The sequence below is a fragment of the Nycticebus coucang genome, unplaced genomic scaffold (genome assembly GCF_027406575.1).
Source record: "Nycticebus coucang isolate mNycCou1 unplaced genomic scaffold, mNycCou1.pri scaffold_67, whole genome shotgun sequence".
In the NCBI taxonomy this organism is placed as follows: Eukaryota; Metazoa; Chordata; class Mammalia; order Primates; family Lorisidae; genus Nycticebus; species Nycticebus coucang.
In genome coordinates, this window is record NW_026515582.1 from 628,404 (window position 1) to 646,685 (window position 18,282).

Consider the following 18,282-nt stretch of genomic DNA (forward strand, 5'->3'; position numbering starts at 1 on the left):
GATGTGGTATGTACATTTTTATCTCACTTGCACAATGTATTTGATTTCATTAATGGAATTTTCAGTTCCAAAAAAGTAATTTTATATTTCTATAAATATCCAGTGTGTGATTGCATGAAATAGAAAAATTATTTTTTAAGTATTATTTGGGGTTAGGGACTTACGAAATTTAAAACCAGCTGTTTTCAATTATGAAATAGAAAATAATATAAAAAAATATGGCTTTTAATTAAGGGATTCAAGTTTGAACTCTTTTCCATACATTACGATGGAAATTAGGACCATAAATGGTATGTATATTTTGACACAAAATGTGTCATTTTAAAATTATTACCCACACGTGAAAATAGTCATCAAATAGAATTTTCCTAATGTATTAATTTTTATTTTTCTATTTCAAATTTAAAATCCTTATTATCACAAATGTTTATTTCACTTGTTTAAATAAATATTCAATAACATTGTTTTAAAAATATACAGTTTTAGCATTATATAGGTATTTATTCATATGATGCCTCAGCAAACAGGGTGTCTATAAACTTTGTGTGCAATTACAGCCAAACTTTATGGACACCCGATATAATGCGTCAGTGTACATACTCAGTGTATGCAGGCATGTGCACACACACATATACACTGCATCAGCATTATTTAAGCCAAATAACAAATATAATGTGTATGCATATATATTAAATTCTTCTATGCATATATACACACATGTAGTAAGTCCTCATTTAATGTCATTGATACGTTCAAAGCAACTGTGACTTCAAGCGAAATGATGTACTTATTAAGGAAAGCAATTTTACCATAGGTGAATTGAAAAAAAGTGCTAAATTTCTATGGAATAGAGAATGTCATTTCGCTTAAAGTTGCAGTTTCCAAGGACCTATCAATGGTAAGTGAGAACTGATGTGCACAAAACACCAGCACCTCCACTGTCACGTTGGTAAGACGCCCCCACCGCGTCTGCTCCTAGAGTTCCTGTCCTTACTCTTTCAACAGCGCTGCTTTACTGCTCTGCGTTCCCTCTTCCATGTGCAGCACAGAAAATGCTAATGAGAATGGAAATGACTCCATAGCATTTGTAGGGCTGAGCAAAAGTCAATTTCACACTAATGGTAAGAGAAACACCAAAACAAATTCCTGGAGAACCAATAATGTGAAAGTGAGTCTTTCTACCATTACATCTCCTATAGTCACACCGTTTTTGTCCCCTCAAAATTTATATTATAACCTTATCAATGGCTGGGGGTGTGGTGGCCATTGACAAGATTATCACATAAACAACGTAGTGATGCTAGCCTGCAGTCCACCTTCCAAGGAGAAAGAATACCTCAGAGGAGGAGGCACAAGTTGGTGGGGAAGTCAACCTGGGCTAGGGACAGGCCTCTTGTCACAGCAGCATCAGAGGCCACAGAAACCCATGATGTTGGGTCCCAGGGAAAAAGATCCATTTTGTTGAGGGGTATCTTTCACTTCAACTGAGAAAAAGGCATGCTGCAGAGTAAAGTGCTTGCCTGTGCTTCCAGTCCATGGCCAGTCCATTCCAGGCAATGCCTGGTGGCCCCACATCCTCGTTCTTCCTGGACTTGTAACGGGGCTACCGCCACCAACGCAGCCTGCGAAGTGGGCAGTGTGCAGGTGGCGAGGGTTGCCTGGCTGGTCGCTCTGGGGCAATTCTGTTGGATCTCCAGCAGAAGAGGGACCGAAGACAATTGCAGGTGGGCAGGGGCTCGGGACTTGGAGAGGGCTGTGGTGGGGCATGGCCCGCCAAGAACAGGGGGCTGGGAGGAGGCTGTGGAGGGGGGTGACCAGGCAGAAACAGGGGGCTGGGAGGGGAGTGGGGAGGGGGGTTACCAGGCAGGAACAGGGGGCTGGGAGGGGGCTGTGGAGGGGGGTGACCAGGCAGGAACAGGGGGCTGGGAGGGGGCTGTGGAGGGGGGTGACCAGGCAGGAACAGAGGGCTGGGAGGGGGCTGTGGAGGGGGGTGACCAGGCAGAAACCGGGGGCTGGGAGGGGGCTGTGGAGGGAGGGCACCAGGCAGGAACAAGGGGCTGGGAGGGGGCTGTGGAGGGAGGTGACCAGGCAGGAACAGGGGGCTGGGAGGGGGCTGTGGAGGGAGGGCACCAGGCAGGAACAAGGGGCTGGGAGGGGGCTGTGGAGGGAGGTGACCAGGCAGGAACAAGGGGCTGGGAGGGGGCTGTGGAGGGGGGTTACCAGGCAGAAACAGGGAGCTGGGAGGGGGCTGTGGAGGGAGGTGACCAGGCAGGAACAGGGGGCTGGGAGGGGGCTGTGGAGGGAGGGCACCAGGCAGGAACAAGGGGCTGGGAGGGGGCTGTGGAGGGAGGTGACCAGGCAGAAACCGGGGGCTGGGAGGGGGCTGTGGAGGGAGGGCACCAGGCAGGAACAAGGGGCTGGGAGGGGGCTGTGGAGGGAGGTGACCAGGCAGGAACAGGGGGCTGGGAGGGGGCTGTGGAGGGGGGTTACCAGGCAGAAACAGGGAGCTGGGAGGGGGCTGTGGTGGGAGGTGACCAGGCAGGAACAGGGGGCTGGGAGGGGGCTGTGGAGGGGGGTGACCAGGCAGGAACAGGGGGCTGGGAGGGGGCTGTGGACGCAGGTGACCAGGCAAAAACAGGGGGCTGGGGTGGGACCGTGCAACAGTGAGTGTGGGCAGGGACCGGGGGCGAGAAAGGGGACATGAAGTGGCAGGGGCAGGCAGGGACTTTGTTCGAGAAGGGGTTGATGACCTAAATAGGTCCAGGGGGCACCAGAGGCGAGGAGGTGGCATGAGTGGGGTCAGGGGAACAGGCTGGGGATAGAGAGGGATGGGTGGGAGACGTGGGACGACTGAAGGGCAGCAGGAGCGGGAGAAACATTGCTTTGCTGAAACAAAGGAGATAAAAAGCCAGATGAAATGTTAGATCTACACAAGCCATGACAGAGAGATGAAGGAACATTCAATATCTATGGATGAGTGAAATGTTAGTCTAAAACAACTCCATTTTCAAGTCCTCGTGCACAATCTCTGGTGAGAGCTGAGTGGGCCGCATATAGATCGAGGTTCCCCAAGGGCACTACCACCACCACAGCCACTCTCATCCAGGCCTATCTGCTCAGAGGCACCTGTGGTCTTATCTATGCCTCGGCCACTTCCGAGTGTCATGGACAGCTGCCCTTTCATCTTCTGCATCCATCCATGGCCACCTGCGGGGGCGCGAGCAGCCTCAGAGCCGCGGGGTAGGAGCGGCGGCGCCTGGGGCGACAGCCCGGGCTTAGGCCGCACGACCTCCTTCTCCTCCTACCGGTCCCAGCAGTCCTTGAAGATTGGGTCTGATGGGGAGTGACCAGGCTTCGGCCACATCCTAGGATGAGGTGCAGGCGCCAGTGAGGGTGCCATGCCCCACTCCAGATCTCCACTGAGGACATTAACAAGCACCTGTCACTACCAGCTGACATCCGGCTGCCTGAGGGTTACCTTGAGAAGCTGACTCTAAATAGTCCCATTTTTGACAAGCCCCTCAGCCGCTGCCTCCGTCGTGTCAGCCTGTCCGAGATTGGCTTTGGAAAACTAGAGACCTACATCAAGCTGCACAAACTGGGCGAGGGTACCTATGCCACAATATACAAAGGCAAAAGCAAGCTTACAGACAACCTTGTAGCACTCAAGGAGATCAGACTGGAACACGAAGAGGGGGCGCCCTGCACCGCCATCCGGGAAGTGTCTCTCTCTGCTCAAGGACCTCAAACGTGCCAACATTGTTAGGCTACGTGACATTATCCACACGGAGAAATCCCTCACCCTTGTCTTTGAGTACCTGGAAAAGGACCTGAAGCAGTACCTGGATGACTGTGGGAACCTAATCAACATGCACAAGGTGAAACTGTTCCTGTTCCAGCTGCTCCATGGCCTGGCCTACTGCCACGGCAGAAGGTGCTACACCGAGACCTCAAGCCCCAGAACCTGCTTATCAACGAGAGGGGAGAGCTCAAGCTAGCTGACTTTGGCCTGGCCCGGGCCAAGTCAATCCCAACAAAAACATACTCTAATGAGGTGGTGACACTGTGGTACCGGCCACCTGACATCCTGCTTGGGTCCACATACTACTCCACTCAGATTGACATGTGGGGTGTGGGCTGCATCTTCTATGAGATGGCCGACCCCTCTTCACGGGCTCCGCAGTGGAAGAACAGCTGCACTTCATCTTCGGCATCTTAGGAACCCCAACTGAGGACACGTGGCCAGGCATCCCGTCCAATGAGGAGTTTAAGACATACAACTATCCCCAGTACCAAGCCGAGGCCCTTTTAAGCCATGCACCCCGACTTGATAGCGACGGGGCTGACCTCCTCTCTAAGCTGCTACAGTTTTAGGGTCAAAATCGCATCTCTGCAGAGGATGCCATGAAACATCCATTCTTCTTCAGTCTGGGGGAGCGGATCCACACACTTCCTGACACTACTTCCATATTTGCACTACAGGAGATTCAGCTACAAAAGGAGGCCAGCCTTCAGTCTTCATCAATGCCTGACTCAGGCAGGCCAGCTTTCCACGTGGTGGACACCGAGTTCTGAGTTCTAAGCCACAGACCGAGGCCCCAGCAGGCAGCAGCTGGAGGGATGCCACACCCCTCACAGGGGAGCCCCCAACTGCATCCTTCTGCTTGCTACCTGCCTACCTGCCTGAGCCATGTTCACCTGCCCACTGGTCCCCTGCTGCCCACCTGAACACCCGACCATTGGCCTGTCAACCCACCCATTGACCTGTCTGCTGGGTGCTAACAAAGCTCTCATCACGCCTTCAAAAAAAAAAATAATAAAACAACTCCATTATTTATCATTCCAATTACATGACATTCTGGAAACACAAAAATATAAAAACAGTGCAAATCGCAATAGTTGCCAGGGTTTGTGGACCAACAAAGGGTAAGGGGCCTTTGAGGGCAGGGAGACGGCACCACATGAGGACACAATGGACAACGGGGCTTTGAAGGTGTCACAACTGACAGAAATGCCCAGTAGAAAGAGTGAACCTGAATGGAAATGATTAACTTTAGAGAATCAGATGTCAAGTTTTAGATTAATTGTAATAAATGTATCCCAGTAAGTAAAGATGTCATTGATCATTCCCAATAGGACATGGGGGAGAGAGGAAAGATTGATAGGGGAACATTGATCCATTTTTATGTCAACCCCAAACTCTTCTAGATGAGATGATGCCTTTATTAGAAATCATCATTTAGCACCATTCTTTCAGGCAGATATTTTCAGGGGTCAGGGCAGGACAGGGTCTCACTCTGCCTCCCTGGATTGAAAGCTAGAGTGTGGGTGGTGTCATCATAGGTCACTGCAACCTCAAAGTCCTGGGGTCCAGTGATCCTCCTGCCTCAGCCTCCCGAAGGGCAAGGATGACAGGCCTCACCCACCAAGCATGGTCCACTGAGATGTTTTTATGCCAATGGTCAATAACCAGATAGTATCTAGACATGAGCTTCAATTATTCTCTGCCATCGAATGTGAACCAATCTTGACTTGAAAATGTATATTGAATTCTGTGGTTGCAGCAGCACTTATGACTTGGAAAATTAAAATATTGCTGCATGAAAAACACAGCTTACACTCTTCATAGGTTTGTATTACATCTGGGACACCAAGTAATACCCAGTCACTATTCTAAATAACCTTCATGGTCACAGTAAGTTTTTCAGGTGACCAAAACTGATGCAGTACAATGCTCTGCTCTTGGGGGTGGCGTGGGGGTCAGTGCTGTCAGCAAAGAACATGGTTAGTGCCTTCCCAATAGGGACAACTGTAAGCATCTTCCTGACAGAAGTCCAGAGAGAACTAGTAAAATTGGATTCTGAGTTTGAACATCTGATCCCATTGTTTACTGAGTTCCAAGCAGAGCCATCTGATGAAAGCTGGGTTTCAGGGAGATCGTGGGGTTCAGGGAGCCTGTGTGGGCCAAGCCTTCATGGAGATGAGACCACAGAGAAAGGCAGCAGAGCAGAGAGACAGAGAGCAGGTGGTGCAGAGTTAGGGATGGGGTCCAAGCCCATTGACAGGCACCTACACCTGAGAAGGTCATGAGGTCCCTCTGTCCTCAGTTCTCTGCACTGTCATATGACTATGGTAATAGGCTTATTTGTTGTTACGACATGAGGCAGCTGAAATGACTCAATCCAGGTGAATCGTGAGGAAGAGGACTGGTCCCTTAGTCGTCTTCCGTGTTTCCTAAATGGCAGGGGGAACAAACCGGACACCAGGTAGGTGCTTGCACCACTGCAGGGCAGTGGGGGTGGAGGGTGATTTCTCATCCCTTCTGTGGGTACGATGCTCTGCAGCTGTCAGGGAACATCTGGCATTATGGCCTGTGATCCCCACATCAGACTGTGGGTGGGCAGAGCAGGTGCTGTACCTCCTGTTCTCTACTGTGTGGTTGTGACATTGAGGGAAGCTAAGTGGCTTTTAGCATCACATCATGAAAGAGTGATGGATCTGGCATGGGATGCGTACCTGGTCCCATGGGAGGCGCAGATCTCTGATGACTGGGACCTCTCCACCATATCCTGGACTCCTGATTCAAGATCTCCCCTGACTCTTTCTCCAACATTCCTACCCGTTGTTCAGGGGGAATCCAAGTCGATGCCCTGGAGGACATGCCTGGATAAGGAGGTTGCCCTGATCACGACACATCCTCTCTCCTCTAAAATACACATCTTCCGTCCCTAATGTGGCCCTGTTTCCACTGAAGGAAATCCTCTTAGGGTCTTGGCATCACATCTGTGGCCTTTCTCCCCCAGTACTGTCATGCTGTGAGCTGCCCCTCATGTGACCACACTGAATGACCAGTGTCTGCTTGTCCCCCAAGTGTGCTCAGAATGTAGGACATTGTGAAAAGCTGCCTCATAATGTTTTCACAAACAATAACCTTTCCTACCACTGATTAAACCCGAGTTAGCAGGCAGGGAGAATTCACTGGAAGAATAGCCATCTGGGCTGGTGCTTTGTTAGTTTATTGAGATAAACTAGTAGCCTCCTTGTCTACTTATCTGACCAGCCTCTATAGAATTAAAGTCAATGAGTGTTTTGTTTTATATAGTGACACCAGGGAGCACACACTGAGATTTGTTGTTTTTTTAAATTTACATATGAACAGAAATGACATGCCAAATGTTGACTGAACTCAGCACACATTTCAGGAAAAAGAAAAGACATGTGAAACATAGAGTTTAACATGTGAAAACCCACAAAGTCATCTCCTGCTTTCTGGATTTCCTTCAAATTTTTAAAATGAATGGTTTTAGCAGGTACTCAGTTAAGTTAAAATGACATGGAAATAGATGTTCCCATATTTTCCAATTTAGGGGACACCTAATTGAGCAATGTTTGAGGATCACAGGATATAAGAAAAAAGAATCTATTTTTGAAAGGAGGAGATACACTTTAGGGCAACCTGCTTGACAAGACTATCAACTATAAATTAGGGAATCAAACAAAACCAGAAACACATTATAACCACCCATGGGAAAATGCTGAGGATAATTTTGTAAGTAAAATATTGTGAGAAATACTCTAGTCACTGTGAAGGAGCAGAGTGTCCCACAGGTCAGTATGAACATACCTTTGAATCGGCTTTTCAGGTTTCCCATGTTGAATGGCAAGTGGCAGCAGGAGGGGCCAAGATATATACTCTCATGTCACCACGGTGATGGGTGTCACAGAACCTTCCCAGTGAAGGCACAATCCACACTGTGAGGTCCAACTGCTGCTCTGCAGGCAAGTGGGCTTTCAGTGTGCAAAAGTGTCATCGAAGTTGAAATAGATTATCTGAAAAACTAAACCCCAATCCCCCACATACTATTCTCTGTTTCTTAAAATAAGTCATAGCAGAGACACGGTGTACCCCCAAATAGAGTCCACAGTGAGGATTTGAAATGAAAAAGATACAAAAATGACCTGTTGACAACAAGCAGAGGTTCCATTCTTGATTTGAAACACATCCCTGGACATTTCTACTGTTCCTGCAGCATCTAATAGTTCTAGAATCAAGAAGGCCATATTGTTCAGGATGAGATAAAATACAGTAGTTACAGATATTTAATTATAAAATGTCATAGTTAAGAATATACTTATCAAACCGCACTTTCATCCTATTTACATGTATTACTGTGTCCTTAGTTCTAGCTCAAGCTCTGTGAATTCAAGGAGGAATTTCTCTTTCCAAGTGTATGTAAATAACTGGGTGTTCATTGAGTAATTTAGTAGGGGTGAGAGAGGCCATATGTTCACCACAGCATCTTCTGGAGAGTGAACATTCTCAATGGATACATGCCTGTATTGCCAGCTACTTTGTGGTTTTTCTTTTTTTCTTTTTTTTTGAGACAGTCTTCCTTTGTCACTCACAGTAGGGTGCAGTAGTGTCATAGCTCACAGCAATGTAAAACTTTTGGGCTCAAGTGATTCTCTTGCCTCAGCCTCCCAAGTAGCTAGGACTACAGGTGCCCTCCACAATGCCTGGCCATTTGTAGAGAGGGCGTCTCACTCTGTCTCTAGCTGATCTTGAACTCCTGAGGTCAGTCAGTCCACTCACCTCATCCTCCCAGAGTGCTGAGATTTCAGGCCTGAGCCACAGCGTCCAGGCAAAACCTATTATTTGTAAAGCCTTTTAAGTGCTATGCATCAAAATATTCTTACCCGAGGGCGGCGCCTGTGGCTCAAAAGGGTAGGGCGCCTGCCCCATATGCTGGAGGTGGCGTGTTCAAACCCAGCCCTGGCCAAAAACTGTAAAGAAAAAAAAAATTCTTACCTGAGGTTCTTTATTATTGATTATAGTGTATTTTCTGTGAAATTGTATTTTCATACACCATGTGCCACTGATTGAAAATATTTGCTCTCTATAGATACATAGGGATCATAGGTCATAGTTGAACCTTCTAGTTATCTAGAAAAACATTCTTTTTTAATGTCATATTAATTTCCATACAGAATTTCATAAGCTAAAGTTTCTAATATTCTTGTTTTATAACACCTTATGACTGTGTTTCTTGGTAGGCCAGTTACCTTAACATCAGTTTATTGTGTGTTTGGTTTGTCTACGTCTTATATTCTTAGATAAGAGTGTGTAACTCTATATATACACTTTAAGTCAAGGTGAGGTTCAATCAAAATATTAGGGATATGTATATCACTAATAATATATGTATGTGTTTTTCTTAACAGACTTTCTTTATGATTATCTTATATATTTATTTTCTTGTTTAGTTTTTTTTTTTTTCTTTTCTGAGGCAGAGTCTCACATCGTCGCCTTTGGTAGAGTGTCATGTACTTATAGCTCACAGCAACTTCAAAGCCTTGGGCTCAGGCTACTGTCTTGTCTCAGCCACCCTAGTTGCCGGGACTACAGGCACCCATTACAATGTCCAGCTATGTTTTAGAGATGGGGTCCTGCACTTGCTCAGGCTGGTCTTGAACCTGTGAGCTCAGGCAATCCACCTGCCTAGGCCGCCCAGACTACTGGGATTACAGGCATGAGCCACTGAGCCCCAGCTCTTCCTTAGTTTTTAATGTTTTTTTTATCTTATCTAGTGGAATGATCATAAAAATAGTCTTAATTTCACCAGGTGCTCAATGATGGATCTATGTTTTTATGTGTGTGAGAGAAACACTTGTTATTTGAAGGTAATTTTTGAAAAGATTTATTGACTGTCTCTTTTTGTTATCTGTTTAAAATTGTATTATTAAAAGAACACATAACAAAAGGTATTATCATACTGGATGATTCACACCTGAGATCCTACCTAGCACTCTGGGAGGCTGACGTGGATGGATTGCTTGAGCTCAGGAGTTAAAGACCAGCCTGAGCAAGAGGGAGAGAGAGACCCTAGCCAGCCGTGGTGGTTCACGCCTAGAGTCCCAGCTACTCAGAAGACAGGCAACAGGATTTCTTTCTTTCTTTTTTTTTTTTTAATTTCGGATCAATGTGAGGTACAATTAGGTTACAATGTTTGCAATAAGAGTCCTTATTGTGATTGTGTCCCACACTGAGGAGTCATGCCTTCTACCATTACATTGTGCCCATTTAGTGGGAGCACACTAATCCCCGCTTCCAAAGAGGATCTCTTGACCCAAGAGTTTGAGGCTGCTGTGGGCAATTATGATGCCGTGGCACTCTACCCAACAGAGTGAGACTCTGTGTCACAAAGAAACACAGCCAAACATATTCCTAAAAATACTTTCTTTTCAATGTTGAATTTTTTCTTTATTAAAATGAACTTTTATCTTATAAAAAAAATACCTTTTTTTTTTTGAGACAGAGTCTCACTTTGTCCACCTTGGCTCAGTAGAGTGCTATGGTATCATAGTTCACAGCAACCTCATACTCTTGGACTCAAACAGTTTTCTTGCCTCATCCTCCCAAGTGGCAGGGACTACAGGCAAACACCACAATGACCAGCTATTTTTAGAGATGAGGTGTTGCTCTGACTCAGACTGGTCTCAAACCTGTGAGCTCAGGCTATCCACCCACCTCGGCCTCCCAGAGTGCTAGGATTATAGGAGTGAGCCACCACATCTGACCTTAAAAATCTTTTTAAGTTTAGATTTCAGTAGTGTTAAGTATATTTGTTACTTACTGTTATACAGATCTCTAGAACTTTGAAATCATTCAGATCTACCACTCAATACCCCCTAAGTAAAAACTCCTTTTACCCTCTCTTCAACCCTTGAGTAACACCCTTGACAAACACCATTCTATTTTCTCTTTCTATGAGTTTGACTACTTAAGATAGCTTATGTAAGTGAAATTAATGTAATATGCATCATTTTGTTGCCAGTATATTTCAGTTAACATAATATTCTGAAGGTTTGCTCTTATCATACCTTATGATGAGGCCTGCTTTCATATTTAATGGAAGACAGAGCCTCAAATAAGAAAACAAAATTTTTAAGGTGGCAAACCCAGGGAGGGGCAGGACTGGTTGGAAAACAGACACGTCTGACTGCAGTGTCAATAAGGGCCTCCTAACGTTGGGAACATTCTCCACCCCTATTCTGCTCAGTGAAGTGCTGGGTGACTACCCTCCCAGGACACACTGCACTGTGCCTAAAGTGCATTTTTGCATTGTATGTTTTTACACCACCTTGCTAGGTGGGTTTTCCTTGTCCTTTTAGAAAGTTTTTTTTTTTTCCTTTTAAGTGTGAGGAATTCCAGAGGGCAAGACTCATTTCTGCCTTTCCTCCTCAATACTAGCATCCAAATAAGGGAGGGAATGAACATCTGAACAAGCAAAGAGGTTAGCTTTTTTAGGTGAAGGGATACCAGAGGACTACTCTCGGCCCCAGGGCACGTAGCTACTCTCAAGAGAGACTTCACCTCTACCATCTCAGGCTGTTCTCTAGCAGATGGCTCAGGGACACGTCTGCTAGATGGCTGCTGTAGGCATCTTGGTTAATTCTAGACAGTTATGAAATACAGAGCCATGAAAATACAGGATGGTGGCTGAGAACACGTCACACTGCAAAGTTTCCAAAAGGGAATTATAGACAAAAAACCTATAAGTAAACCTTTCAATGGTTCCATTTTGTGAAGGAAGTTTGAAGTCTTTTGTGAGTGGAAGGGAAAGAACCTGGATGGAACTACACATGTGGCTTAGGGCCTAATCACGTAGAAGTGATTTAGGGCCGAGCTTCGTGGGGCAGGCCTGCAGGCAGAGACCTGTATAGCTCAGCTGTTTCCAGAAGACTCCCTAAAGGTGATTGATTGCCTCCAGATGGTCCATTAAAGGTCCAGCATTCAAACATCTTATTTCCCCAGAACCTTGCTTTGTGGTTTTGTTTTTGATTATTTAGCACAAAAATAACTTTAGATAATGTTAGTGAAGTGGTAACCGGTTAATCAGGTTAAACCTTAGCACATAAGAATACTTTGAGTTAATATTAGTGAAGTGGTTATCAGTTAATCCAGTTAATCTGTAGGCCACTAGGTGCCAGGCAGTAAGAGGCCTGGGGCCAAGTTTTAAGTCACATGTTTATTGATTAAGTTATGTGCCTATATAAGCCTTGGTGGAAGAAATAAAATTGCTGTTTGCCTGAGTGAGCTTTCAGCCTTCCTTATTCTCCCACATTGAATCCCAGGCTTAATCTCTGTGGCATCGCCCATGCAAGAATCATTCACACAACAGAATTTAAATTCAAACACATTCTCTACCTGGGAAAAATAAAAGGGGAAGCAGTACAAAAATGATTTTATTATAGAGTGTCAGGGGATCATTCTCTGGTTTCCTGTCAAGGGAAATGTTCACAGTAGGAAAATATCATTTGAACACACTGACTGCCACACCAGGAAAAAAAATTCCTTGGGGCCATGATGTGTTATTAGATCAAGAAATGTATGAGTGATATATGCTTCACAAGGCCCAGGCTCATAACTAGCATATGCTAAATGCTAGTCACACAGTAGTTAATGTGTTACAAATGCCTTTCATGGGTGGCTGTGTATGATGACAGGTGGGAAGGACCTTTAGTGGAGCCGTCCTAGAGCAAAGGGGCAAAGGGAGAGGGCTGGATCAGTCCCAGTGTGGCATATCGACTACAGTGGTGGCTGGGAGTGTGCATCATGGAAGCAGACAGCAGGATTTGGCCAGAGGTGTGGAGAACTATCACATCTGGGCAAGTTTTGGCAGGTTCCCCCATGCTGCAGTGCCTCTGGGAGGGAAGACGCCCGGGGCTACTGTGGCCAGATTGGATTGCTGGCTGGAGCCACTCTGACGAGGGTGGCAAACCATGGGTCATACACAGGGGAGGGCTTCCCAGATAGAGGAGAGCCACAGAAGCGGGTGTGAGCTGACATGTTGCTGGGCGCCCATCGGGAAGTGAACATGTGCCCTTATCAGGCTCAGGAATTCTGAAAGGAATGAAGAAGTAGATACTCCCAAGCTGAATTTGGGGACCAGTTTGGGGTCCTGTCTGGTGCAGCCTCTCTGTGGTTTGGCAGTGGGGAGACATTCGCAGGGGGAGAAAGTTTCCTATCAGGGTCATACCATTGTTGGAAACACTGTGCCATGGTGCTGGCAGGCTTCTTGCTGGGGCAAGGTGGACAGCATCCTGCCTGCGGGAGTGAGCCTTCACTCGGGACAGGCACAGGAACCCCTGATCCCCATTGTAGAGGCCTGTTGCTGAGGAACTGTTGAGAACTGTGGAATCCCAGGTCTGTGGGAGCTAAGTGCTAAGGTGGACGGGCAGCCACCAGGAGCAAGTAAGCTGGCATACTGCTCTAAGCCCGGAACCAGACAGAGGTTAATACCTGTGTTGTTTGTCCCCCAAATTCATAGCACCACTTGTTGTCCAGGAAGTATAGTACAGCATAAATATACTACAGAAATCTAATCCCTATGTCTTGTATATAATTTTTTTTCTTTTGGTTGCTGTTGCTTTTTTCTTTTCTCTTTTTTTCTTCTCTTTTGTCTGTAATTTAGCTTCCTGAATTGGTTGCTGAGAGTGCTTATATCAGATTATCTTAGCTTTTTAAAAAATTTACTTTGTTTTTCTTTTCTAATATTTTCTTTCAATGCGTGTTGCTTTTTAAGTTTGGATTTTTCTCCTAGATCCCATTTGTTACATTCAGCAAGAGCAAGGACATCTATATTCTTTTAATTTTTTTCTTTTTTTCTGGCTTTGGTTGCAGAATTTTAGCTTGGACTACTCCCTCACCCTAGTACTCCCCATGGCATTCTCTCAGTTGATAGAGTCCCTTCTACTCACCCCATCTCTCCCACATGAAGTACTTCAGCACCAGCCAAGATATGAACTCCCACCCCGTTTCTAGTATTGACTTTCTCTTTTTCTTGGTTTGTTCCCTGTTTTCTTTCCTTATGACTCCTCCCTCCCTCCCCTTAATTTGATCCAAAAGTACATTTAATTTTCCTTGATCTATGCATATATATATATATATATATATATATATATATATATATATAGTCTCCTCTTTTTTCTTTCTCTTTTCACCCTTTCGTTGCTGAGGACAAGTGGGACACAGTGGTGGCCTAGAAGATTGACCCCAGCAGTAGCCTGGCTGAAAGAAGCCAGAAGAGCTTGCTAATCTTGGCCCTAGAAAGAGAGTAGTAGGAAGATCACAGTACAGATCTTTTCTACTTTTTTCTCCCCCGCCCCCTTACCTTCTTCCTTATCCAACTATTACTTCTTGGGTTTTGTGTTTCCTTTTCTTCTTGTGTTCTTATTTATTTATTTATTTATTTATTTGGCAAAGGAAGAGTCTGGCTGTGGTCAGAAAAATAAGGTGGGCCTATCTATGAGAAACCCACACAGCTCAGCTTGTCACAACCCTCGAGCTATAGGAGTGGCCATAGGACAGAGCTGAACAACATCTCTTCCATCACTCTCATCCTCCCTTCCTGTCCTCCATTTCACCTGCTCCTCAATTTTCTTCTATTAGCCTCCCTTCTCCCCTTGTTTTTACCTTTCTTTTTCTTCCTTTTGCTTTTACCCTACACTTACCCCTTTTATTTTTTATTTCCTTTTTCTCTTCTTCTCTTTCTCCTGTACCCTCACTACTCTTTGCTTCCTGTACCCTCTTTGCCTTCTGACCCTATACCAAGAGTCCTCTTCCTCACCTAAAGTCTGAGACAAAAAACTTGAAGCAAAGGAAGAATTGTGAAGGAGAAAAGTGTACAAAGAATGGAACCAGAAGAAAGCACACATGAGGAAGAACCAACAGAAAAACTCAGGCACCACAAATAACCAAATTAGAGCAACTCCTCTAAGGGACCATGAGGCAATTTATAAAGAAGTCTCTTCCTATAAAGAATTCATGGATTCAACAAAAAGAGAAGGTAAATAAGGTTGATTAAGTTAATAAAGGGATTGGAAGAGAAAATGGAAGTACAGAACCAAAAGTCAGTTGAGAGATATGTAGATGTAGAAAAGGGAAGGGTGGGGAAAGGAAGACCAGAGAGAGGGAAGGAGGGAGGGAGGGTGAGGTCTTGGTGTGTGACACACCATTTGGGGGCAAGACACGATTGTAAGAGGGACTTTATGTAACAAATGCAATCAATGTAACCTGGTTTCCTGTTCCCTCAATGAATCCCCAACATTAAAAAATAATAATAATAATAACTTCAAAAAAAAAAAGAATATAGAAAAGATATGGATGAGCTTAAAGAAATGAATGAATCTAAACTCACTCAGAAATTTTTGATCAAATTCCAACTTCCACAGTGGTGAAAGGATTCAAAATGTCCACTGGACTTTTGAAAAACTCAGTACCCAAATCTGCAAGGCTTATCAATATTTTAAAATAATGTGAATGGTTTAAATTGTCCTCTAAAGAGACACAAGTTGACTTACTGGATATAAAAACTCAGACCAGATATCTGCTGCATAGAAGAATCTCATCTTGGGCGGCGCCTGTGGCTCAGTGAGTAGGGCGCCGGCCCCATATGCCGAGGGTGGCGGGTTCAAACCCAGCCCCGGCCAAACTGCAACAAAAGAAGAATCTCATCTTACCTATTTAAAAATAGAAAAGATCCGTACTGTTATCTTCCTACTACATCTATTTAAAAGATAAATATAGATTCAGGGTGAAGGGATGGTCATCTATAATTCAGGCAAATTGATATCAGAAAAAAGCAGGGTTGCAATTTTATTCACAGATACCATAGGCTTTAAATCAACAAAAGTAAGGAAAGATAAGAGTGGTCACTTCATATTTGTTAAGGGTAACACTCAACACGATAAGATTTCAATTATTAACATTTATGCACCTAACCAGAATGTGCCTCAATTTATAAAAGAGACTCTAACAGACGTGAGCAGCTTGATTTCCTCCAGCACCATAATAGTTGGAGATTTTAACTATTTAACACTTTGGCTGTGTTGAATAGACCCTCCAATCAGAAACTCGGAAAAGAAATGTTAGACTTAAACTTAACCATTCGACAACTGGACTTAACAGATATCTACAGAACATTTCATTCTAACACAATTGAATGCACATTCTTTTCATCAGCCCATGGAACATCCTCCAGAATTGATCACATCTTAGGTCACAAGTCTAACCTCAGCAAATTTAAAAGAATTTTAATTTTATCTTCTCGGACTATCATAGAATAAAAGTTGAACTAAGTAACAACAGCAATCTATATACTCATACAAAAACATGGAAACTAAATAACCTTATGCTGAACAATAGCTGGGTTATAGATGAGATTAAGAAGGAAATTAAAATTTTTGGAACAAAAATGACGATGAAGACGCAAATTACCAGAACCTCTGTGATACTGCAAAGGCAGTCCTAAGAGCTAAATTTATAGCACTGCAATCCTTCCTCAAGAGAATGGAAAGAGGGAAAGGAACAAGATGGCAGCCGAGTAACAGCTTCTTTGCAACTGGGCATGGTGAGACTGAGGCGAGAAGACTCCAGACATTTCTGATTGGCAGGATCTGCCCAGAAACACCCCCTTTGAAGACACAGGGAGTCAGTGAGAGACTTCTGGACCCCAGGAGGAGAACAAAAGCAGTGGAGAACTGGCAAGTGGTTGCATGTGTTCATTTGGTCTAATCCACCCAGCAACTATAAGTAAAGCAGCAGTGAGATTGCAAACTGGAAAGGCCTTACCTGTGAGCTGGTTTTGTTTTTTGTTATTGTTTTCTTCTTTTTTTAGGACTTGGCACTCAGTTGTACCATCTTGGGAGAACTTGGGCAAGATTGCAGAGGACTTTAGCATTGTTTTAGGGCCCCAGACTGAGCAATGAGCCAGACGGAGCTAATACTGTTCAGCTATGGGCCGCACGGAGTCATTGTGGGAGAACTGCACCGACAAGCTCTTCCCTCAGGGTCACAGAGCAAGGATCAGGCAGGAAACCTTAGGTGAGTAATCTAGTGACTGAGCAGCCTAAAGGAGGGGACTAAAACGCCTTACAGCCTTGGCCTCAGGGGCACAGAGTGAGACCCATTTGACACACTGGGTAAGTGGACAGCCACTTCAGGAGTAATACCAGTGACAAGTGCTTTCCTGCGAAAGCTTCTGTTTAGCCAAGGTTAAGAAGTTTAAAGTGGGCTGAGGAGAGATTTATACTCTCCACCCTGTGGGTTTGAGAAATCAGCAGAGGTCTCCAGTCTCCTCTCATATAGTTGTGTCAGTTTTGTGATTGACATCTCATACCCCAGAAGATCACCTGTTGCCCAGAAAATATTCAGCAAGATATATATACTGCTGTCTTTATGTTTTTTTTTTTAATTTCAACATTTTCCCTCTAGATTTTTCCCATTCATTTTTCTTTCTTTTCTTTCTTCATTTTTCTAGTTTAAATATAATTTTCCATTGTTGCCTTCTTTACCAATTAGAACTTCATTTTTGCTAGTGTTTCTACCCATATTATTTGGTTTTCCCCCATTTTTATCCCATAAAATTTTCTGTTTGCTTGTTATGGTTTCATTTGTAGCATTTTTGTCTTTTCTGTCTACTTGGTGAGGTGGGTTTCTGTGTCCAGTCTAGCAAAGAGCTGCTGACCTCAAGGAACTACCAAAACCACAACCCCCTGATGTTGGGGGGGTTTAAGGTTTGGTCAAAGTACCCTACCGTACACCTACAATGCTCCTGTCTCCCACTTTCTGTGCCTCTCTTCTTTTTGTTAATATTCCCTTTTACTCAACCCCTTCTTTTTCTCCTTTTTTTTTTTCTTTTCTTTTTTCCCTTCTTGCTCTTCAGTCTTCTCATCCTTCTGGTCCTGAGGGCCACAATGCAAACCCCCCAGGCCTCAGTTTTCCCATCTGAAGAAATCGGCATGGACATTCAAATAGCCTTCCAGGCCTACTTAGTGGATATACTGATCAAATGTCTGTCAGGGGGACTGAGAAAGACCAAAAGGCTAAACCCAGGCTAGAAGACCATGGGCGTGGGCTGAGTTCTTACACTGGGCCCAGAAGATCACACCACAGTGGAGTCTCTCAACTAAAGTCCCTCACCCCCAGCCTAAACTGACTTGTTTGTCTGCCCTCCGGAGAAATCGGGACGTTACCAAAAGTTCAGCCCTTGTCCTCCAGGTCATCGCATCACAATTAAGAAGTCAAGTGGAGGGTGGCACCTGTGGCTCAACGTGTAGGGCGCCGGTCCCATATGCCGGAGGTGGCGGGTTCAAGCCCAGCCCCGGCCAAAAAAAAAAAAAAAAAGAAGTCAAGTGGTTTGAGGAGAAGGAAAGAGGACCTTAGGAATTAATTTCTTCATTTGAGGAGGATGGAGACCACTGTCTAAATGCCATCATTGT

General features: G+C 44.8%; 1 pseudogene; it reads left to right on the plus strand.

The window, feature by feature from the left end:
• The first annotated feature begins 3,164 nt into the window (after window positions 1-3,164).
• Window positions 3,165-4,575, plus strand: LOC128579408 (cyclin-dependent kinase 16-like; annotated as a pseudogene).
• Window positions 4,576-18,282: the final 13,707 nt, after the last annotated feature.